Source organism: Onychostoma macrolepis, chromosome 15, assembly GCF_012432095.1.
Source record: "Onychostoma macrolepis isolate SWU-2019 chromosome 15, ASM1243209v1, whole genome shotgun sequence".
Lineage (NCBI taxonomy): Eukaryota > Metazoa > Chordata > Actinopteri > Cypriniformes > Cyprinidae > Onychostoma > Onychostoma macrolepis.
In genome coordinates this window covers 11,191,834-11,216,445 of record NC_081169.1, presented here as the reverse complement: position 1 = coordinate 11,216,445, position 24,612 = coordinate 11,191,834, and the positions used below count along the sequence as shown (strand labels likewise).

The window sequence follows — 24,612 nt, the reverse complement described above, 5'->3', positions numbered from 1 at the left end:
AAACCCACAACATTCTTCATGATTAGTTTGAGATATAGGGAGAATGTACACAAATAGGCCTATAAAACTTACAAAGCACTGCACAACACTGATGCTGCTGACTGAATATTTCAAGTATTTATTTCAATACTTACAATATTTCTTACCATAATCAGTTACAGTAATCAACCAACAATGAAACAAAATCTGCAGACAAATAAAAATTACTGCATGAATTACAGTACATACACTTTGACTCTGAAGAAAAGTAAAGTAAACAGAAATTACAGAAAACTACTGTAAAAGCAACAAGAATACTGTAACTATTCATCTCTCCGTCTGGCTGGATCAGGCCATAAGATTTCATCCACATCACAGGCTATGTCTTCATTGGCAAGGCACCGTTGGAAGAATCGCCTTGTGTGACGAATCCACCCTGCACAGAAGCTGCTTCAATAAGATCACAGGCCTGCTCCATGGCCTGAATGAGGGGCAAACGGTCATAGGGCCGCAGGTCGTATACCTTCCACCGCCACGCTGAAAAAAACTCTTCTATAGGATTCAGGAAGGGGGAGTATGGGGGAAGGTATAAGACTTCAAAATCAGGGTGATCATGGAACCAATTCTGGACCAGAGCAGCTCGATGGAATGAGACATTGTACCAAACGACAATGTACCGCATATGGTCCACTTGGTGTAATGCTGTGACAATCTCATGCAATCGGTCAAGAAATGCAAGAATTAGATTTGCATTATAGGGTCCCAGATTTGCATGGTGGTGGAGGACCCCATTTTGTGTGATAGCAGCGCAAATGGTGATGTTACCCCCTCGCTGCCCTGGCACATTGGTGATTGCCCTTTGTCCAATTACATTTCTCCCTCTTCTTGTTTTCGCAAGGTTAAATCCAGCCTCATCCACATATATAAATTCATGTTGAATTTCTGCTGCATCCATTTGCAAGACTCTCTGAAACACATTAAAGACAATAAGATGCTATTCAATATCTATTGGACAGTATTTTTTTTGTGACAGAACATTATGAGCAGTGCACAATACCACACCATAGTAAGATGAACAATACATACCTCCACATACTCATTGCGCAGATGTTTCACTCTCTCTGAATTTCTGTCAAATGGTACCCGATACAGTTGCTTCATGTATATTTGATTTTCTTTAGGATTCGACCTAATGTTGACAGAGACTCATTGAATGTTACTGAAAATATTGTTATCATTGATGATATTGGCTTGGATTTCTCGCAGCCTGATACAATTATTGGCCAAAACCATGTTCACAATGGCAGCCTCTTGTGCACGAGTGAACATAGGGCCCCTTCCACCTTGGTGTCCTCTACCCTCAATCCTATGTAAAAAAAAATATATATATATATATATATATATATATATATATATATATAAAAATACATATGCAGCCTACTGTCAAATGTCACAGTGAACATTATTGATGACAAGTACAGCAAGCTTCAGTTTCAATATACTGTGTGGTTAGCTTACCGGTTTTCTCGATGAAATGTCTGAATTACTGACGCAACAGTATTTCTGCTGCGATTTGGTTGAACTCTTTGTCCAGCTTCCATCAGTGTCAGTCCATGGTTGATAACATGGTCAATAGGTGTTGCACGGATTTCTCGAGTCAAATTTGGTCCTCGTCTTCTTTGTTCAGGTTCTATCAACCCTTCAAGTCCTTCTCTACCTCTTCCTCCATTTCCTTCTCTTCCTCTACCTCCTTCTCCTCTTCCTCTATCTCCTTCTCTTCCTCCTCTAGCCACTTCTTCTCCTCTTCCTCTACCCACTTCTTCTCCTCTTCCTCTACCCACTTCTTTTCCTCTTCCTCTACCCACTTCTTCTCCTCTTCCACCTTCATCTCCTCTTTGAGCTCCCCCTCTCATTCTCACTCTTCTTCTTCTTCTAACTCCTTCCATTTTTGTTGAAGACAGGTGAACTCACCTGCTGCCTTTTATAGCACAACTGAGTGCTGCGTTTTCAAATTAGCACATGTGTGCTTCCACACCTGGTGGTTGTGATTATCCAATTCGTTCACTAGTGTGGTCATTGGCAATCCAGTGCTTTGTAATGACAAGGAAGTAACCTCACAATCCTTATCTGTGTCTAAGGTGTGAAAATGTGTGTAGAGTTTTACAAATCACTGTGTGTAATGTTTTGCAAAAAGGGTGAAGCAGACATTGTGTGTAATGTTGTGCAAATCTGTGGAGGTGTTTTGCTCATTAGAGTAGAATTTTGCAAATTGCGTGGAAATTTTTATTTTAGTGTGTAAACAATCGTAAAAAACTTTAAGCAGCAAAACTGTTCCCTGTTGAAAAAACCAGCATATGCTGGTAAGATATGTTTTGAAGCATGGGATGCTGGTTTGAGCTGATTTAAGCTGGTCCTTTGCTGGTTTATGCTGGTCTGACCAGCTAAGGACCAGCTTAAACCAGCATCCCAGCTTCAAAACATACCTAACCTGCATATGCTGGTTTTTTCAACAACACTGGTAATAAATCAATATATTTGAATGATTTCTGAAGGATCATACAACTTTGAAAACTGGAGTAACAGCTGATAAAAATTTTGATTTGCATCACTGAATTAAATTATATTTTAAAGTAAATTAATTATGTATTATGTATATATGTATATAACCTCTGACACGGAGAAGAGTGAAAACTCCTCACATGACCGCTACAGAACATCTGAACATAACGAAACAAATGCACATTGATGGATCTTCTTCCATCTGTTCTGCAAAATGTAAACAAATGTAGCCTTTATTTCTGCAAGCGTAAATATTGTGAAAATATCAATATTAATTGTGTCTAGGCAAAAGCATTCCTCCTGGAACTAACGCGGGTTTGGCGGGTGTTTATTTCATACTCTGTCACAGCTTATTTAATGAATAAATTATACATTGTATTTAATGTGTAAGGTACATGTACAACAAACTGGTAATGTCATAGTGGTATCGTGTACTGTAATCGAATCTATACCTGTGGAACCAACAGCACACGCAGTGTTCGTCTAATAAAGATCTTCATAGCTAGCAAACCATAGCCTTTGCAGATTTGCTTTCAACTGACTGTAGATCCAAAGCCACGTCTTCAACGCTCTTGATGTTACAACCGCTTCAGATGACTCCGCGCGTGCGGCAGGGAACTGAACGAATCATTCAAACTGATTCGCGAACCGATTCACTGGTTTGCCAACTGGTCTGATCAAGCCTTCGAACAGAATTGACTCAAAAGAATGAATCATACGCGAACGGGCATTGCTCATTGCCCAGAAAAAAGTAGACGGCGCGTTAGGAATAAATTGAAGGATTTTTAACTTGTATTGCATTAAGATAAAGTAACGAGAGGAGCGTCGCCCACAGTAACGAAGTAAAAGTACCGTTTTTTTACTAAAAATGTACTTGAGTAAAAGTAAAAGTACCCATTTTTAAATATACTCTAAAAGTATTAGTTACCCAAAAAATTTACTCAAGTAAATGTAACTCGTTACTACCCACCTCTGGATAGCACACCACGCAAATGCGCCACAGCAGCAAGACGCCGTGGCTTAGCTGGTCAAAGCGCCTGTCTTGTAAACAGGAGATCCTGGGCTAAAATCCCAGCAGTGCCTCTTAAGCCGGGCTCACACTGTGCAATTTTTTAAAAGTCCTTTAGGATTGTACTTGTCAGACTGTACGAACATGATGATCATGTCACACTATGGGATCTCAGTTGTCATTAATGTCAGACTGTACGACAGTCAAGACGAGTTAAAAACGGGTGCGTGCAAGAAAACTTGTCCAGAGTTTTACATTATAAACCCATACACGTCCAGTGACTGAAAACTGCATTGCACGTGGAACCGAAATGTTGGCTGTCATGAAAAGTATACAAATGGCGGCAATACCGGCGTGTTTAAGAAGAATAGTGTATGTATTCATACACACTCACATGAAAACAGCGGCGCAACCAGTGTTTATATAAAAAAGAAACATATCAGATGAATTCCGTGAGCGGAAGACGGGAGCGTCGGAATTTATGGCTGATAGAATAATTCTCTAGCATTAATTCTGCCCATAGCTTGCCTTGAAAAACGGAGACAGTTTGATATTCATCGTAGGGGTAGTCACACTGCAGGACTGTGCGCCAAATCTTCTGACACTGCCAGAATTTCGTCGGAGGTGAAATTTGATCGCAACGGCTATTAATCGGCTGTCGGTAAACATGTCAAACCAGCGATCAAAGATTACGGATTTTAGCCTAGGATTATAGGAATCTTTTAGGATTTTCTAAATTTGTCCCAGACGACCAAATCGTGGCCAAAATCGCACAGTGTGAGCCGGGCTTTAACCGGTAGCTTTGCTCTGTGGATTCTTTTTTGGACAGGAGGCCCTGGCAGTGCCTTTACTTTTCGAACCGCGTTCCAATTGTGCTGAGACCCAAGGACCTTGCCCTTCCAACCCACCCAGCACGCGACCTCACGGATATGGACTGTAGGTGCTGCTTGTTGTTAGGCGCCGTGGCTTAGTTGAATCCCAGTGGTCCTTTTGTCGGCCCTTGTATCCCTCAATCGTGTGCTTTTCTGAGATCGGACCGCAAACAGGGAGTGCAAGGGCAGCAGCCGGTTCCGTTTCTAAACCATCCCATTGTCAGCGCACAATTTAAGCTATCCAGCGCCTGGCCTGCAAACTGCTGGCCTCTTCTCTGGATTCTGTGATCCTCTTTGTCGCCCTCCCAGAGGCCAAACATATGGGCAGGTGCTGTGGCTTAGTTGGTTAAAGTGCCTGCCTTGTAAACAGGAGATCCTGGGTTTGAATCCCAGCGGTTCCTTTCTGTTGGACAGGAGACTCTAATAGTACTGTTGCTTTTTTGAATCAGGCGTCAATTGCCCAGAGACCTGAGGACCTGTCTTTCCTGTGCACAGAGCATGCGAACCTCACTGAGCTGGACGGGCACAAACCCAGAAGAAAAACCTTTATGTGGCTCACGCTAGCGGGCTCGGTGGCACATTGGACTTCTAGACTGCCAGATGAGGCCATTCAAAGGTTTCGGGTTCGAGTCCCACCAGAGTCGCAAATTTAGGCATTCTGCTAAGCGCGCTTGGCCAACAAACACAGAGTCTAGCAGGCCACCCCGACTCACTTATCAAAATAACTCTTCTAGGCTGTGCAGTTCCTGCCTGTTGGCATCTTCTCTGGATGATCCTCTGAGTCGTCCACCTGGAGGCCAAGCACACAGGCAGGTTCCGTGGCTTAGTTGGTTAAAGTGCCTGTCTAGTAAACAGTAGATCCTGGGTTCGAATACCAGCAGAACCTTTGGTTTTCCGCTCGTGTGTCATTGCAGAGCATGTGCTTTTGAAAACATGGAACTAGGGGTGTCGCGATATACCGGTATTGACGATAACTGTGATATTCAAAGCAATAATTATCGATATCGTGTTAATTTAGTGTGTGACAATATACCGTAATATTTAAAATGAGCTGGACTCTTATGATAACACCACATGTAAATACTCCAACGTTTTCTTTACAAGTCTTATTTTTGTATTTGCAAACAATACGGCCTGTCTTTGGTAGTAACACTTCATTTCTTTGTTCAAATCTATTATTAACAGTTACACGATTAAAACTGATCTAGAAAAACTGATCGACCACATTGCTATATTAAACTCTGTAAAATGGTAAGTTGGTCGCAGTGCCATGCATTTAATGCCTCATCTGCAGCCGTTCTAGATGTACATTAAAACTGAATTAGCAGCGCTCTTACTGCATGACTTCAGTGGCGCTGGCGCAACTACAGGTTAAAGAGCTTAAAATACAGGTATAACAAATGATATCTTATTGTAAAGTGTTACCATTAATATTTATTCATCATACTGTTGAACTTGACAGTATTTTCAGAGGAGCTCAAAAGAAGACAGAGAAAGCCAGAGTCTTGTATCCTGTGTTTATCAGTATCTTTATGTTCATTGGGTGAAAAAGAAAAACTCAATAAACAAAGTAAAAAAATAATTTGAGTGATATCATCTGAGTGATATGGATTTCCTGTCTTGTAAACAGGAGATCCTGGGCTCGAATCCTAGCAGTGCCTCTTAACCGATGGTTTTGCTCTGTGGGTACTTTCTTTTCCTTGGTAGTGCCTCTGCTTTTCGAACCGCATTCCAATTGTGCTGAGACCCAAGGACCTTACCCTTCCTACCCACCCAGCACGCGACCTCTTCTCTGGCTGCTGTGATCTCTTTGTCACCCTCCCAGAGTCCAAACATGCAGGTAGGCACTGTGGCTTAGTTGGTTAAAGCGCCTGTCTAGTAAACAGGAGATCCAGGGTTTGAATCCCAGTGGTACCTTTGGTTGTCCGCTCGTGTGTCTTTGCGGAGCGCGTTCTTTTGAAAACCACCCCTCAGCTGCTTTTGAAGGACAACACACCACGCAAACACACCACAGTAGCGAGGCGCCGTGGCTTAGCTGGTCAAAGCGCCTGTCTTGTAAACAGGAGATCATGGGTTTGAATCCCAGTGATGCCTCTTTGCTGAGCTCATCGTTGGACAGGAGACCCTGACAGTGCTGTTGATTTTTTTGAACCAGGTGTCAACTGCACAGAGACCTGAGGACCCGTCTTTCCTGTGCATGGAGCACACAAACCACCCCTCAGCTGCTGCCAAAGAATGCTGGTCGCAGCAGGGCGCCATGGCTTAGCTGGTCAAAGCACCTGTCTTGCAAACAGGAGGTCCTGTGTTCGAATCCCAGTGGTGCCTCTTAACTGGTGGCTTTGCTCTGTGGGTTCTTTCTTGGACAGGAGGCCAACATTTGCAAAGTAAGTCAGTGCTTTCGAACCCCATTCCAATTGTGCAGAGACCCTAGGACCTTGCCCTTCCTACCAACCCAGCGCACGACCTCACGGCGATGGACTGGCACAAGCCCGGAAGAAACTTTTGCTTGGGGCTCTCTGGCACTACATGCCACCTGTAGGTTGTCGTTATTCTTTGTTATGACAGCCAATCATGTTCCCAGTTGCAACCATGAAATGTACGTTATGGCCAATCAGCGCTCATATCACATCCATGATTCCTCCTAGGAACAACAAATAATTGGCCAATCAGCGCTCGTATCGCATCCGTGATTCTCCTTAGTAACAACAAGTAGGCTTAATTGATCAATCAACGTCAAGAATCCCTGGAGACTTGCGGATTACGGCTGTAGACGATTATAACATTCGTTGATTAACTTCTGACCAACATTTGCAAAGTAAGTCAGTCTTTTGTCAATAAAAAAGTCTTTACAATACTGTTGCACAAATATAATGCATAATACAATATAATCCATGCTTAACAAATGCACAGATAATCATGAGTTAATGCATAACTCATGAAGAACTAAACAATTTATTAATGATTACTACAAGATCTTGCAAGATGGTGCCAGTGTTTGCGGCAAGCCATCTGATCTCTCTCTCACTTTCTGATCTGTTAAATTTAGGTGAGCTGACCACTTATTGTAAACCTGTTGTCCAAAACTTTGGGGGTTCTCTTTCAAACATTCGTTCGGTATCTCACTATGGGAATCGCCTCGGGCGTGACCAATCCTGGAAGCACCAATTACACCACGTCTGTCGGTAGACAGACCAATCACGACAGTGATGAGGGAGTCCCGCCTCCCCAATATATACCACTGCATAACGGTCCCTACCTCATTCTCAGCATATCTCTTCCCCGTGCTACTGCAAGGAGGGAAGTGTGGTGAGATACCTCACTCATGTTATCAGAGAACCGGGGTTACGTGAATAACCTAAAGTTTTGTTTGATAATGATTTGAAATTTGATAATGGTTTGATAATGATTTCAAGTTTTTTTTCATTTACGACCGTTGGCAAAGGTTAAGTCGTTTCTCTCTTTTAGTGATCTTGAGAAGGCCATACATGTGTTTATCATGGTGAAACTTGATTATTGTAATTCTTTGTATGTGGGTGTCTGCCAATCTGCTACTCGCGGCTGCGAGGCTCTTGACAGGGACTCGTAAGGGGGAGCATATATCTCCTATTCTGCCTTCACTGGGCTGGTTGCCAGTCAACTTTAGGATTGATTTTAAACGTAGTTTTTGTTTATAAGTCTCTAAATGGGTTGGCACCATCTTATCTGTCGGATCTTTTACAGGTGTATAAGTCCTTGAGGGCTTTAAGATCATCTGGTCAATCTGTTTTAATTGTACCGAAGACTAGGTATAAGTGAAGGGGTGATCGGGCCTTTGCAGTTGCCGCTCCAAAGCATTGGAATAGGCTTCTGCCTCATATTAGACATGTTCCAACTCTAAATATTTTTAAGTATCGCCTAAGGTCTCACCTTCTTTCTCTAGCGTTTGGGCCAGCAGAGTGTTGAGGTATTGTGTTTGTTATGTTTTAGCTGTTCTGATTGTGTGTTATGATGTGTAACTGTTTTTAAACTGTGTTGATTTTGTACAGCACTTTGGGCATAAGGTCAGTGTTAAGTTTCCACAGTCTATGATGATTTGGGGTGCAATGTCATCTGCTGGTGTTGGTCCATTGTGTTTTTTGAAAACCAAAGTCACTGCAACCGTTTACCAAGAAATTTTGGAGCACTTCATGCTTCCTTCTGCTGACCAGCTTTTTAAAGATGCTGATTTCATTTTCCAGCAGGATTTGGCACCTGCCCACACTGCCAAAAGCACCAAAAGTTGGTTAAATGACCATGGTGTTGGTGTGCTTGACTGGCCAGCAAACTCACCAGACCTGAACCCCATAGAGAATCTATGGGGTATTGTCAAGAGGAAAATAAGAACAAGAGACCAAAAAATGCGTTTGATGCAGAGTTTAACCAATAGGGGGCATTTTAACACTGAACTTGCTGACTGGACGTCAAATAACGCCATTTGGAAAAGATCTGCGCGAGCAGTGGTTCAACTTCCCAACAAAGCGTGTCTGCAGAAGAGCAAAGTCCTGCAGACGACTTGGTAAAAAGCACTGCATATGTTTGGAATGATTTTGGATTTCGATGTTCCTACCTTGTAAGGCCTGTTTCACACATGCTCCGTTTGGAGTGCGTATGCCGTGCAGAAGCAGCACGGACTCATTGTTTTGCACGGGACGCGTTTGCAGTCCCCTCCTGATCCGCGGCTGTTTACCACAAACACAACATTTATCCATTATTTTGATTTCAAATCCAAACGTTGTTAGCCTATACTGAAAGTGGTTTTGTTTTTTTCTTCAGCATTGTGATCCTCTTTTAATCACAGTACAGTTACACAATCTTTCATAGACATATTCACGTTTAAACTCAATTAATATAAACGTATTCAATGAATTTGGCTTCTAGATTTGTATATTAAGTTGCTCAAGTAAGTGAAAACATTTAAACAGCATATAGCCTATATTTTAAATTAAAACTTACCACTGACATAAACAGTCGGCTCTCGTGCCTTTTACATTTAAATCTTTATTACAAACAGTCCCGCGGGTCTTAAAGAACTTTGTTTTTCTACCGCCACAGGACAAGTGCATATTTTGCCTTGTTAAGTGCACTTTTATTTGTTTTGACCCTAGCCAAAAAGTCTGTGAAATATAGTGGACTTTATATCGATTTATTGGGAAATTACTACATTTCCATGTCAAACCATGTTCATTTTTACCACGAACAAAGCGCTGTCACTTTAATTCAGCGCGTGCTGCAGACGCACCGCTCCAGGAAAGCACTGCCGGACCGCAACCGCATGCAGAGAGAACGCTTTAATCCGTTAACATGGGTGCGGAAAAAATACGCACTGCAAACGGAGCATGTGTGAAACGGGCGTAAAACCTGCCGAAAGTACAGTGTGTTTGGGTTCTTAAAAGTTTAAGATTTTATATATGATTGTTAATTTAACTTTAATTAAGATACTGTAGTTCTTAATGTCATGACAGATGTTTGCATCCTGACAGCTTTATAAAAAAATTAAAAAAAAAATGGACACAATGTTTAAGAGGTTTTAAATAAACAGTAGCACAGTGTAGCATAGTTTGTGATTATGTTTGGTCTTTCTTTGGTGCTGTTAAAACCACCACAAACCTGTAGCTCTTTTATGAAATAGTAATAAATCGCATTTTAAATCGCAAATTGCAATTTTGATCAGAAAAATCACAATTAGATTTTTTCTCCAAATCGTGCAGCCCTAGTCTTATGAATTATTCTAATTTGATAGTGATAGTGAATTGGTGGGTTTTTGTTAAATGTGAGCCAAAATCATCACAATTAAAATAACCACTCTGTGTGCACTGAATTGATTTAATACACGAGTTTCACAATTTGAGTTGAATTACTGAAATAAATGAACTTTTCCACGACATTCTAATTTATTGAGATGCACCTGTATTTGCAAAGGTATCATTATGTTATGACTTTACTTGTTTATGTCACGGGATGGGTCGAGAGATGAGGCGAGGACTCAAGTGCAGGAGAAAAATGGGTCTTTTTAATAAAAGAGAAACAAAAGAACAAAAACCACCCCGAAGGGGAAAAACAGGCAGGCAGGCAGAGACCACAGTACATGTACACGAACTCACACACGACATGAACCATCCGACATTAAACAACGAAACATCACAGGACTGCAGACACCAGGAGACTATATGGGGAGCCAAACGAGGAGGACACAGGTGAAGTAAATGAAACAATAATGAGATAACAAGGAGGGTGGGGTGAGACAATAGACAGGAAAGCACATGGCACAAACAACAAACAATAAGCCATGTGCTAACACACACAGTGACATCTGGTGGCCAACGGGCACACCAGCAGGGCCGTGACACAACCCCCTTTAAGGAGCGGATTCCAGACGCCCACACACTAAAACAGAAACCAAAAAATGTCTGGGAGGGAGGAGGGCCGGAGGCGGATCAGGGGGAGAGATGGTGGGCCAGGCCCATGTAGCGGCAGAGGGGGACCTGGGCACTGAGGCAGCGCCGGCGGGATGGGGACCCAGGGCAGAACCAGCGGCCGCCACAGCAGTGTGTGTGGAGCTGCCACCCTGAAACAGGCAGTGGCTGGCTCCGCTGCTTCGGGGGCCTTGTGAGCGGGCGCCGCCGCCTCGGGAGGATCGTGAGAGGCCACCGCCGCTTCGGGAGCTCTGTGAGCGGGCACCGCCGCCTCGAGAGGAACGTGAGAGGCCACCGCCGCTTCGGGAACCTCGTGAGCGGGCACCGCCGCTTCAGGACGATCGTGAGCGGACAAAGCCGCCTCGGGAACCTTGTGTGCGGACACCGCCGCCTCGGGAGGAATGTGAGCGAACACCGCCGCCTCGGGAGGAATGTGAGCGGAAACCGCCGCCTCGGGAGGAATGTGTGCGGGCACCGCCGCCTCGGGAGGAATGTGAGCGGAAACTGCCGCCTCGGGAGGAATGTGAGCGGAAACCGCCGCCTCGAGAGCCTTGTGTGCGGGCACCGCCGCCTGGGAGGAATGTGGCGGAAACCGCCGCCTGAGGAATGTGAGCGGAAACCGCCGCCTCGGGAGGAATGTGCGGGCACCGCCTCGGGAGGAACGTGTGCGGAAACCGCCGCCTCGGGAGGAATGTGAGCGGAAACCGCCGCCTCGAGAGCCTTGTGTGCGGGCACCGCCGCCTCGGGAGGAATGTGAGCGAACACCGCCGCCTCGGGAGGAATGTGAGCGGAAACCGCCGCCTCGGGAGGAATGTGTGCGGGCACCGCCGCCTCGGGAGGAATGTGAGCGGAAACTGCCGCCTCGGGAGGAATGTGAGCGGAAACCGCCGCCTCGAGAGCCTTGTGTGCGGGCACCGCCGCCTCGGGAGGAACGTGTGCGGAAACCGCCGCCTCGGGAGGAATGTGAGCGGAAACCGCCGCCTCGAGTGGAAACCGCCGCCTGGGAGAATGTGAGCGAAACCGCCGCCTCGGGAGGAATGTGAGCGGAAACCGCCGCCTCGGGAGGAATGTGAGCGGTAACCGCCGCCTCGAGAGGAATGTGTGCGGGCACCGCCGCCTCGGGAGGAACGTGTGCGGAAACCGCCGCCTCGGGAGGAATGTGAGCGAACACCGCTGCCTCGGGAGGACTGTGAGCGGAAACCGCCGCCTCGAGAGCCTTGTGTGCGGGCACCGCCGCCTCGGGAGGAATGTGAGCGAACACCGCCGCCTCGGGAGGAATGTGAGCGGAAACCGCCGCCTCGGGAGGAATGTGAGCGGAAACCGCCGCCTCGAGAGCCTTGTGAGCGGAAACCGCCGCCTCGGGAGGAATGTGAGCGGAAACCGCCGCCTCGGGAGGTTCGTGAGCGGGCACCGCCGCCTCGGGAGGTTCGTGAGCGGGCACCGCCGCCTCGGGAGGTTCGTGAGCGGGCACCGCCGCCTCGGGAGGTTCGTGAGCGGGCACCGCCGCCTCGAGAGGTTCGTGAGTGGGAACCGCCGCCTCGGAGGAACTGTGAGCGGCCACCGCCGCTTCGGGAGCGCGAGCCGACCACGCCGCTCGCATTGACATCAGTTGGGGTTCCTGCACGCTTCGCATCAGCCCGGGACGCTCTGGGAGCGGGCTGGAGGTACTGGGTGCGGCAGATGAGGCTTCTGACGCCCCTTTGATTGCCGCTGGGGGTGCTGCAGCTTCGTCGGCCAACGCCTGAGGCACTCCAGCCACCCTAGCTGGGGAACGTGCCAGGAACTCCACAAATTCCCCAAACGTCAGGTGGTCCAGCCCCCTCATCCTCCACCATTTGAGGGGCTCCTCAAGGGCACTATTGAAAAGGTCCTTGAGGGCCGCATCATTGTACCCCAAACCCTCTGCTGCTCCACAGAACCTCAGGGCAAACTTCCTCACGTCAGTACCCTGCTGACGGAGGGAGCTCAGGGCCTGGAACTGGAGGATGCGTTGGTAGAGGGGGCTGCTGACGTTAGAGGCTGGTGGATGGTGTGAGCCCATTCTCCGCTGAGTCCTCATTTAGGATGTTTCGTTCTGTCACGGGATGGGTCGAGAGATGAGGCGAGGACTCAAGTGCAGGAGAAAAATGGGTCTTTTTAATAAAAGAGAAACAAAAGAACAAAAACCACCCCGAAGGGGAAAAACAGGCAGGCAGGCAGAGACCACAGTACATGTACACGAACTCACACACGACATGAACCATCCGACATTAAACAACGAAACATCACAGGACTGCAGACACCAGGAGACTATATGGGGAGCCAAACGAGGAGGACACAGGTGAAGTAAATGAAACAATAATGAGATAACAAGGAGGGTGGGGTGAGACAATAGACAGGAAAGCACATGGCACAAACAACAAACAATAAGCCATGTGCTAACACACACAGTGACATCTGGTGGCCAACCGGGGCACACCAGCAGGGCCGTGACAGTTTAGGCACAGAACTATTAACTAATTGTTAAGTAATATGTCATTGTGGTTAGGGATTTTTTTCAATTAGTTAGTCGTGTGCCTCAACAAGTAAAGTCATAACATAATGATATCTTTGCAAATCATTAGCTAATGATTAATTAAAGCAGACAACGGGAAGTAGACATTCATGGCTTCGACCCATTGTGGTAATTTATACATGAATTTACACTATTAGTTAATATTAGGGATGCACGACATGAAAAAATTTAACCGATACCGATAACTGACAATTAAGTCCTTCTCATGGCCCATACCAATAACCGATAAATTCACATTTTTATATTATAATTTTCATATAATCTGCTGTTTGTGCACCCAGGAGAATACAAAATCTAAGATGCACTGATGAAACTGATATTTTAGTAGCTCTGGCCTAACTATAATAGCAAACATCAGTCCTGACTCTTCAAATGTTTTTATTTTTTGTGTAAGGCAACAGACCTACTTAGTAACAGAAATGGTTTAACAGAACTATGACAGAACTTTGGTTTATCTGCAATTAACAACTTATTAACAACAAATTTATATTCAAATATTTCATGCATAAAGCAATGCATCTATTCAACCTTTTTAGTGCATGAGGATGAGGAAGTTATATAGGGACTTTAAGCAACAGCTGCGAATGGAACGGCTACATTGACCGGAAGTAAGCTGTTACACCACAATGGCCGAGAACATAAAAATCATTAAGCAACCTAAACAAGATGGCGCAACATTGCATTCAGTCATTTATTTAAATACAAATGATGGATTATGAGGAGGATGTTTAGGCAATAATTACATTGTTCTCTTCACGTATCTTTAGTCTCAGTGCTACTGAGGTGCTGTTGCTAACAGCAGACATATCTTTGTACAAACGGAAAAAAATCGTTAAAATTAGCTTAAGTTTAAAACATAATCAACACAGATTAAAAGAAAGACTAATGGTAGAATCATATACTGATGGAATTAAATGGTATATACCATAAAACGCAACATTTAACTACATAAGCCGTCACATTGAAACGACTACGGCAAAACAGCTGTTCTCCGCTAGTAAACGGTTACAGTACCCCACGAAGTAGCAGCTGAAGTCACGAACGCGCAATACGGCATTGGAATGCCGTTGCCGTTCCAGCAGTAGTTGCGCTGCTTAAAGTCCCAAATTATTATTTTCTTTTAATAAAGCTTCACCGCGATGCGACCTTTCAAGTGAGATATAAGATTTGTTGTGTTAAAACTTGACGCCTTTTTTCCTCCTCTCGGAATCCTTGCTCAACATGCGTTGCAAATAGTAATAGTATTGTCCTCCTCTGCCACTAAGAAAAACTTCCAGACCGGCGAAGACATGTTCACAAATGATGACGTAATGAGCACGACACAAACTGAGAGTCACTGCAGTTTAAAGCTGCAGTCACTTGCACTCGGAAAGTGGATGACTCTCAGATAAATCAGACTGATTGACTGATTTACCAGCAAGCGTACTTTATCGGATCTAGTTATCGGATTTCATTTATTTATCGGAGCAATAAAAATGACATCATTTTCACCCATATCAGTCGATAATTTATCGGTTTGATAAATATCGTGCATACCTGGTTAATATAATATGTTATTAGGGAATTAATACATTATGACACATTTAACTAATAACAATTTATTGATTACTTAATTATGAATCATATAGAATGTTCATTTGTTGCTGATGCAGTAATTATTAATAAATAGTTTAGTCCTTCATGAGTTATACATTAAGTCATGATTATCTGAGCATTAATTAATTAATTAATGCATATTTGTGCCAGTGTATTGTAAAGTGTTGCCATAAAAATAAAGTTGCAAATATATATAGTTTTTTAAAATGAATAACCTGTAGCTCAGACTAGCTAATATTACAGGTAATTAATGCAAATTATTATAAAAAAATTAAGTATGTTATATTTTTATAGATTAGCCGACCAAGCAGAATATAAAGTATATGTAAGGAATAATTGACGACGGCCGTTGGATTATTAGAAAAATAATGTGTGCATTATTTTTCTAATAATTCAACGGACCGAAGTAAATTATTCCACTTATACTACGGTTGCCACACCTCAAGACATCGATCAGATGATATATTTCAAGGTATTCGTCCAGTATTTCTACTTAAATCGCTATTGTGAGTAGGATTATTTCTTCCGAATCTCATCCAATGCCTCTGTTGCTAATTCCAAAACGTAATTTTAAACCTAGTAACGGAGGCTTGAGCCGTTGATAACAGACTAATGCAGTTAATACAGTTAATAAGTAAGTTATGAGAGAGAGAGAGAGAGAGATTACCTCTGTGCGTCTCTCAATAGTGTTCTGCAGCAATGTCTGTAGTTCTAGTGAAATTTAGTTCCTTTTGTTCACGAACAGCGCCGTTGTTGTTACCTTGCTTGTGAGAAGTCATGTAGTTTTTAAGTTGTTTACTGATAAAATCGTCAGAGTAGCGCTAACAACATTAGCGTGATGTATGCTAGTATGTGCAAACTGTAACTGTTATGTATATGCAGTCTGTGAGGGAGAGAGAGCGGGAGAGATAGAGTATGTGCTTTCCGTACATAATAAAGCGTAATTTTGTGGCAAAAACATGGACATGATTTGTCGTTTTTAACCTTTTGTTTACTGTATTTATTTGTTTGGCTAGTGTCATTGTGGGTTTTGGTTATTTTGCTGTTGTAAGACCTTTGAAATAACAGAAATCATTTGGCGAAGTGATATGGTCATGTAATGCAGTCAAGAGCTGCCTGTAACTACATTCGCCGTGCGTTTCCCTGAAAATAATTGCACACCTTAGAACGTTCGTTAGCCAATCAGATTCAAGCATTCAACGGCCCCGTAGTATAAAACGTTATAGTTTACTACAGCTTTACCAGCTGCAACATTAAAATGATTCTTACATATTAATGCATCACTAATTACAATCCAATAATATAGTGTACATTATGCTTCCACTTTTAGTACTTTAAGTATATTTTGGTGCTAAACTTACTTGTTTTAGTCAAGTAAAATTTTGAATGCATGACCTTTACTTGTAATAGAGCAGAGAGTTTCAAAGTGGGGAAAATAGTTTCAGGGGAGGTTCAGTCACATAGAATAAAAATTTGTCTTCAAAAGGAGATCACACAGAATAGACTAAACTTTCCCTTATCCACTACCCATTATTAATTGAAAGATCAGGTGTCTCAGGTGGGAAAAAATATGTATTTAATGGTATAATAATTATTGAAAAAAAATTACCTCTTATTCTGGGATAATTCAGATATGTTAGCCAACATTTTGGGCTTGTTGGAAAAATATACACAAACAACGCATAATATAAAATCATGATCATGAGTAAATATAGTAATATATATATATATAATATACACAGCTGCATTAACTAATGTGTCACCAAATGTGTTTGTCTGTTTCTCTGTAGTCTTTATATCTTCATTTTATAATTTAGATGGAACCTCGCTTCAGGAGACGGGCTGATGGCAGCCTGAATCTGACAGATAAAGTGGAAGCAGCAAAGGTGAAGGAAGCCAACAAAGGAAAGCCGTACACAAGAACCCTGTCCCCAGAGGGAGTGCTGGACAAGGCCAAGAAAAGCTTAAGTCAGCACCACGGAGATCTAGCTAACAGAAAGCACCTGCTGGGTTTCTTTGAAATCCAGTTTGGTGTATTTCGTGGACAAACATTCAGGTGGGTGGCTGAAAATGCCCTGGGGTATGCTGCTTACCTGGTGGCATCTATGAAGAGGGACCCCACAGGAGGCAGCAAAGACTCCCAAGAACATGCCCACAACAAGGGGTGTTTCAAGGAGTATATTGAGCTTTTTCCTTCTGGCAGAATTGCCATTGCCATGAAGGAAGAGCAATATGCTGAAAGGTCCCCAGCATGCTGCTATCACCCAGCACACTGCCCCCACTCAGTTCACTCCCCCCACCCAGCCTTCCACTGCCTCTCTCCGCTCCCTCCTGCTTAGAAAGTTGCCTAATCAGAAAAACCTGACCAAGACCGTAGAAAGACTGGTTTCCCCCCTCAAAGCCATACCTTGTAAGCAAACATTTATTTGTATAACATTTTTTGGTTTGTTTAGTATTTACTGCTGTTTATCTGTTTGTCCTGTGTTTTGTTTTGTAGCTTTGGCCCAGGCACGTCCACAGCCCTCAGCCACCCGACTGTGTCCACTGAGGCAGACATAGGGCCCTCAGCCACCCTCACCCACCCCTCTATGTCCACTGAGATAGATGACAGCACATTGCTGGCAGAGGCAACTAAGTTTGAGGAGGCATATGTGGAATGTACATTTATACTTATTTAAAACATACAACAAAATATTCAAGTTTCCTTTCCAGGGATAATAAAGTAAAGTGAAGCAATGTGAATTTGCATTTGGTTATTTATGTGTTTATTTCTGTTTTGTTTTGTTTTTTTCCAGCATGACGAGTCTGTCTTCCAGCTGGATGGAAACACACCCTGCCTGAAGTGGACCAGAGGTGGATATCCAAGGCCCTGTTCAGATGGACAGCACAGGGGCATCCTGAGCTGGTCTTTAGCAGGGTGGACAAACTTTGGTGGTATCCTCCACAGGTGCCACTGAAGACCAGTAATTCTCCTTCCTTGGATAATTACTTTGGCCATCCCCTGCTGCTATGGATGCCATGAAGCAACTGTGGCATGTGAAGCGGACCTGTCTGCATCCAGACTGTCAGAAAGACCTTCTGACCTCAGCTGCCTTGCATCAAAAGATCAGGCAGGTGGTTGCCATGGGTAAGATGTACTTTGTGGCATCTGAGTACCTGGCCTGCCGAAGATGTAAGAGGAAGGTCATCAGCTGGAGCCATGACATCGTCTCCTAGCTGGACATTGGCCACAGAGTCCAGTTCCCTTGCATTCTTACATCAAAACGTGCATGTGACTTCGAGGTAGTAAGTTTGATGCGTCAGCGAGGGCTGGGAAACAGCAGCAGCCAGATCTAGCGCAAGCTACAGGAGTGTCATGCTGACGTCTGGTTGCAAAAGACAGTCCAATGTCTGACAGATTGCAAGAAGGCTTTGGATTGGAACATGAACATGGTCAGGTCATCATGATGGTTCTTACAGCAAGTGAAGGCTTTGGATTGGTGCCCATGGTTGCTGGCATCATTAAAAGGTACAAGGATGCTGCAGTGCCTGCACCTGAACTGCTGTACAGTGACCTCCACTAATATTGGCACCCTTAATAAATATGAGCAAAGGCGGCTGTGAAAATAAATCTGCATTGTTTATCCTTTTGATCTTTCACTAAAAAAAAATAAAAAAAATAAATAAAAAAAATCACAAAATTCTAACCTATCATTGAAGTAAAACAATTAAAAGTGGGGAGAAAATCTCATGATGAAATAAATGTTTTTCTCCAATGAATGTTGGCCACAATTATTGGCACACCTAGAAATTCTTATGAAATATCTCTGAAGTATATTCCCATTCATATTTACATTTTTTAGCACACCAGGGTGACTAGGAGCATGCAATTGTCCAGCCATGACTTCCTGTTCCACAGGATTATAAATATGAGGAACACAAAGGCCGTAATAGAAAGAGTTGAAGAAACAGAAAGAAAAATAGAAAGTGGCCGTAAGAAAAGAGTTGAAGCATTGAAAATCCCCATTTCCACCATCAGGGTAATAATTAAGAGGTTCCAATCAACTAAAGATGTTAAAAAAATCTGACTGGAAGATGACATGTGTCTATATCATCCTTATGCATGGTGAGGAGGAGAGTTTGAGTGGCCAAAGACTCTCCAAGGATCACAGCTGGAGAATTGTAGAGATTAGTTGAGTCTTGGGGTCAGAAACCTAAAATAAAATATATCAAACATCCCCTACATCACCACGTGTTGTTCGGGAGGGTTTCAAGGAAAATTCTCCTCACTCATCCAAAAACAAACTCCAGCAAATTCAGTTGTCAGACATGACTGGAACTTCAAATGGCACTGGCTTCTATGGCCAGATGAAACTGGGGCAGCAAACCCACCAGATGTGTTTAGTACAAACAGGGATAAAAAAGTACCTCATGTCCATGGTTAAATATACTGCTGGATCTTTGATGTTGTGGGCCTGTTTTTCTGCCAGAGGTCCTGGACATCTTGTTCAGATGCATGGCATCATGGATTCTATCAAATACCAACAGATAAAAAAATCTAAACCTGACTGCCTCTGTTAGAAAGCTTATAATGGGCCGTGTCTGGATCTTCCACCAGCACAACAATTCAAAACAAACATCAAGATAAACACAAAAATGGGTCACAGAGCACAAAATGAATCTTTTACCATGGCTGTCCCTTTCCTCTTACCTGAACCCTACAGAAAATGAGTGGGGTGAACTGAAGAGAAGAAGTATGAACATGGAGCTGTGAATTTGAAGGATCTGGAAAGATTCTGTATGAAGAAAATAGTCTCTGATCTCTTGTCAGGTGTTCTCCAAACTCTTCAGGCATTATACTCACTAAAAATAGTTGGGTTAAAAATGACCCAACAGATAACCCAATGGTGGGTTACTATAGCACCTACCTAATGTTGGGTTATTTTAACCCAATGGATTGGGTAATAAGTTTTACCCAATGCATTGGGTTATAAAATAACTCATTTGTTGGGTTATTTGGCCAAAATGTTTTAAAATGCTTTAACCATCCTGGTATTATTATTATTATTATCATCATCATCATCATCATTATTCTTATTATTGCTATGTAAATAAATAATAATGTACAGCATACAAATATATGGAAAATGCTTTATTTCCATTACATTAAAAGTTGCAAATACTTCAATTAAATTAAATGACTGGTTGAAATTGTGTTATTAATTATTTCCTTATCACATTAGGTTATATGCAATTGTTTCAGTTTACAAGATAAATATAAATTCACAAACAAACAAACAGAACAAAGCTAGTACAGACAATGCAATTACAGCTGCAACAGGTTTGGGATACTCAATGTTCAAAATGTAAAATAATTTAAAGCATGTATCAACTGCTTGTAAAAAAGACGGCCTTGCTTCAGTGCCATTTCTCCCACAATAATGAAGGCTTGATTATGAGGGAATTGCCTTGGTTGCTCCTCCTCCTCCAAATACAGAATGAAATTTGTTCCAACCTTTAAACAGAAATTTAAAATGGTAAATATGCACACATACATCGGATCAAATAATACCCAAAAATGTATCTATGTAACAGCTGAATAAAACTGTTTCAGCAGCTCCTGTGGCAGGTTGAACTTTTTCAGCTGACGAAGGAAGTACAACCTCTCCTGGGCCTTTTTCACGATGGAGTCAATGTGATTGTCCCACTTCAGGTCCTGAGAGATGGTGGTGCCCAGGAACCTGAATGACTCCACTGCAGCCACAGTGCTGTTCATGATGGTGAGTGGGGGGAGAGGAGGGGGGTTTCTCCTAGGGATGCACCGAATGTTCGGCAACTGAAATTGTTCGGCCGAAAATAGCAAAAAAATCTCTTTCGGTGTTCGGCCGAATAAGCGAAAAGACCGAATAAATTGAACCGAACAATGACGTGACGCGATCAAATAGAGGCGCGCACTAATGCAGCAAACACGTCTGCAGTGTGAAAGCATTTAAAACTGTCAGAGAAAGACGCAAAAATCATTCCACGCACGAAGCACCGACAGTTAGATGCTTAGCGCTGCATCTCATGTCTCCGATGAGAAGAGGAAGAGGTGGTTGATGCTGGTTACTATGATGATTGAAATCGCGAAATAGCCTCAACTGATTAGTAAATAAACTGCAGAATATTATGTTTTCTAATACAAGCAGGGATTGCATGTATTCAAACAGCGCTGCACGAGCTTGCGGCGCCAGGGTTCAAAGTCCAAAGCGCGAGGAACATCTGCGTTAAAACACTGTAGCCTACTTTTGTCTTTTGCTCAGTAACAGTTTTTCTTTAAAGACACATGACAATGTGATAAGTGCTACAAACATCTTCCCAAATTCGTAATGAGAATCATTTAAATATCTGCATGCTGTTGTCAACAAAAAGAAGCACTAAGATCTTCCTGCGGGTTTCTGCCAAAATAAAGTCTAAGAAAAGCAACAACTCCATCAACATTCATAAATGTTAGTATTGTAATTTTACTGTTGTTCTGTAAAGTAAAATAAAATAATAATAATTACCCTACAACAGCTCTATACATTTATTATAACATTCACAATAGTGTTCAAATTGGGATCTGTAGTATGTTTTAAAAGAATTCTCTTCTGCTCAGCAAGGCTGCATTTATTTGTACCGTAAAAAAATACATACCTGATTCAAGAAGGGGGTCTCAAAAATGGCCCAAAAATATTATTTTAGTAACTTATTAATTTTTAGTTAAATTTTGCTTTGTTGGTATAATGTCTGATATAATGTTAAAAAATGTTCAGTGTTAAGTAAATATTTTTAAATTTTTTTTATTTTATTATTATTATTTTATTTTTGAAAAGCAGGACAAAACAGTAAAAAGCACATTTTGGCTATTTAATTTATGCAGTGGTGACAACAAAAAAAAAGGAAAAACAGGCCTAGGGAAAAAAATGCGAAAAACCGTGTTCGGTATTCGGCCTTCGGCCCAGTGTTTCATTTTGTTCGGCTTCGGCCAAGAATTTTCATTTCGGTGCATCCCTAGTTTCTCCTGAAGTCCACTATCATCTCCACAGTTTTGAGCGTGTTCAGCTCCAGGTTGTTGTGACTGCACCAGACAGCCAGCTGCTCAACCTCTTGTCTGTAAGCAGACTCGTCGCCGTCCTGGATGAGACCGATGACTGTCATCTGCAAACTTCAGGAGTTTGACAGAGGGGTCTTTAGAGGTGCAGTCATTTGTGTAGAGGGAGAAGAGTAGTGGGGAGAGAACGCAGCCCTGAGGAGCTCCAGTGCTGATGGTGCGGGTGTTGGATGTGAGTTTTCCCAGCCTCACTAGCTGCTGCCTGTCTGTCAGGAAGCTGGTAATCCACTGACAGATGGAGGTGGGTACAGAGAGCTGTGTCAGTTTGTTCTGAAGGGTGTCCGGGATGATGGCGTTGAAAGCGGAGCTGAAGTCCACAAACAAGATCCTTGCATAAGTCCCTGGTTTGTCCAGATGTTGCAGGATGTAGTGCAGTCCCATATTAACTGCATCATCCACAGATCTGTTTGCTCGGTAAGCAAACTGTAGGGGGTCCAGCAAGCGTCCTGTAATGTCCTTCAGGTGGGCCAACACCAGTCTCTCAAATGACTTCATGACCACAGACGTTAAAGCAACAGGTCTGTAGTCATTAAGTCCTGTGATTTTTGGTTTCTTGGGTACAGGGATGATGGTGGAACATTTGAAGCAGGAGGGGACTTCACACAGCTCTAGTGATCTGTTAAAGATCAATGTGAAGATGGATGATAGCTGGACAGCACAGGCTTTGAGGCAGGCTGGAGAGACACCGTCTGGGCCTTTGGCTTTCCTTATCTTCTGCTTTCTGAAGACTTTGCATACATCATCTTCACAGATCTTGAGTACAGGCTGAGAAACAGTAGGGGGGAGGGAGGGGGAGGGTGTGAATGGCTGTGCTGTGAGACGGTCGGTGCGGGTGTGGGGTGTCAGACCAGTCTTTTCAAACCTGCAGTAGAACTCGTTCAGGTCTTCAGCCAGTTGTTGATTGGCCTCAGTGCTGGGGGATGGGGTCTTGTAGCTGGTGATGGCTTTCAGGCCTTTCCACACTGATGTAGAGTCATTGCTTGAAAGCTGTTTTTTTAGTTTTCCAGAGTAGTTTAATTTTGGCACTCTTATCTCCCTATTCAGGGTGTATTTGGCCTGTTTGTAAAAGGCTTTGTCCCCACTCCTGTAGGTGTCCTCTTTGGCCTGGCGAAGCTGTTTGAGTTTTGCACTGAACCAAGGTTTGTCATTGTTAAATGTTAAATAAGTCTTGGTGGGTACACACATGTCCTCACAGAAACTGACGTAGGACGTCACTGTGTCAGTAAGCTCGTCCAGATCAGTAGCTGCAGCCTCAAAAACACTCCAATCAGTAAGTTCGAAGCAGGCCTGTAAAACTTGCTCTGCTTCAGAAGTACATCTCTTTACAGTTTTTACTACAGGCTTAGCAGATTTGAGTTTCTGCCTGTAGGCTGGTAGAAGATGAACCAAACAGTGATCAGAGAGTCCCAGCGCTGCACGGGGAACAGAGTGATATGCATCCTTTAAGACAGTGTCGCTGTGGTCCAGTACATTTCTGTTTCTGGTGGGGCATGTGATGTGCTGTCTATATTTAGGCAGTTCACGGGTGAGATTAGCTTTATTAAAATCACCGAGAATGATGATGAAAGAGTCCGGATAACGCTGCTCTGTGTGTGTGATTTGATCGGCCAGCAGTTCTAGCGCCACGCTCACGCGCGCGTCAGGAACAATGTACACACAATATGGTAATATGGTACATACAATCAGTATTAATTTAATTTAACATGAACAGTTTGTGTGTGACTATACCTTGAAACCGATAACGGGTATCTTTTGATAATTGATGATAACAATGCACCACTCTCTTCCATGTTCAGTTCTTCGTGGCTGAAGAAGCGTGTAATCAGTGTGGCTCGCAGTGCCCTCTGTTGGTGAAAATAATCACTACATGATTGCTCTGGTAACCAGCAACTTAGAGATAATAAAATGCTTAATTTCTGCGTGTTTCGTAGTATTTTAATTTTACACTGTAGTTTCCTGGGGAAAGGACATTAAATTTGAATAAAAAGGCGACATACCTTCACTCAGAGGACACGACACCACGAAAGAGGCTCCGCTGGTCTTCAAGGTGAGCGCTTCTGCCTAATATCTGAAATGTATGTAAAAAAAAAAATCCCCCAAAATTGTCGAGACTAACAGAAAAAGTAAGGAAACGAAATCGATCTGCTACAAGCGCTCGTGTCGTTAGTCAAGAGTGCAGAAAAAACAGATTAAAGTTTCAGTCGACAGGGGAGATGTAAACATACTCGTAGGAAAAACAGAAATATTATTGTGTCAGGGCATGAAGACACTTTGTAACGAAAAACATTACGCACACATATTAATTTACCACTGTATCATCTGTCGCAGCTGCACCAATCGACCGTTGGAATTTAAATTTTATCCCAACTGGTTGCGTTGTTGTTGAAATAACCCAATAAACACAGCAATAACCCAACAAAGCGACCCAACATGTTTAACCCAGATATTGGGTACAGTAAATAACCCAACGTTTTTTAGAGTGGGAGAAAACTCAGAGCTGT

General features: G+C 43.1%; 4 non-coding genes across 4 annotated transcripts; all 4 read left to right on the top strand.

The window, feature by feature from the left end:
- The first annotated feature begins 4,746 nt into the window (after positions 1–4,746).
- Positions 4,747–4,820, top strand: trnat-ugu (transfer RNA threonine (anticodon UGU)). The gene has a single exon. It is a non-coding gene; the product is annotated as a tRNA-Thr (tRNA).
- Positions 4,821–6,262: 1,442 nt separating this feature from the next.
- trnat-agu (transfer RNA threonine (anticodon AGU)) lies at positions 6,263–6,336 on the top strand. The gene has a single exon. It is a non-coding gene; the product is annotated as a tRNA-Thr (tRNA).
- Positions 6,337–6,439: 103 nt separating this feature from the next.
- trnat-ugu (transfer RNA threonine (anticodon UGU)) lies at positions 6,440–6,513 on the top strand. The gene has a single exon. It is a non-coding gene; the product is annotated as a tRNA-Thr (tRNA).
- Positions 6,514–6,670: 157 nt separating this feature from the next.
- Positions 6,671–6,744, top strand: trnaa-ugc (transfer RNA alanine (anticodon UGC)). Its single transcript has one exon. It is a non-coding gene; the product is annotated as a tRNA-Ala (tRNA).
- The last annotated feature ends 17,868 nt before the right edge of the window (positions 6,745–24,612 follow it).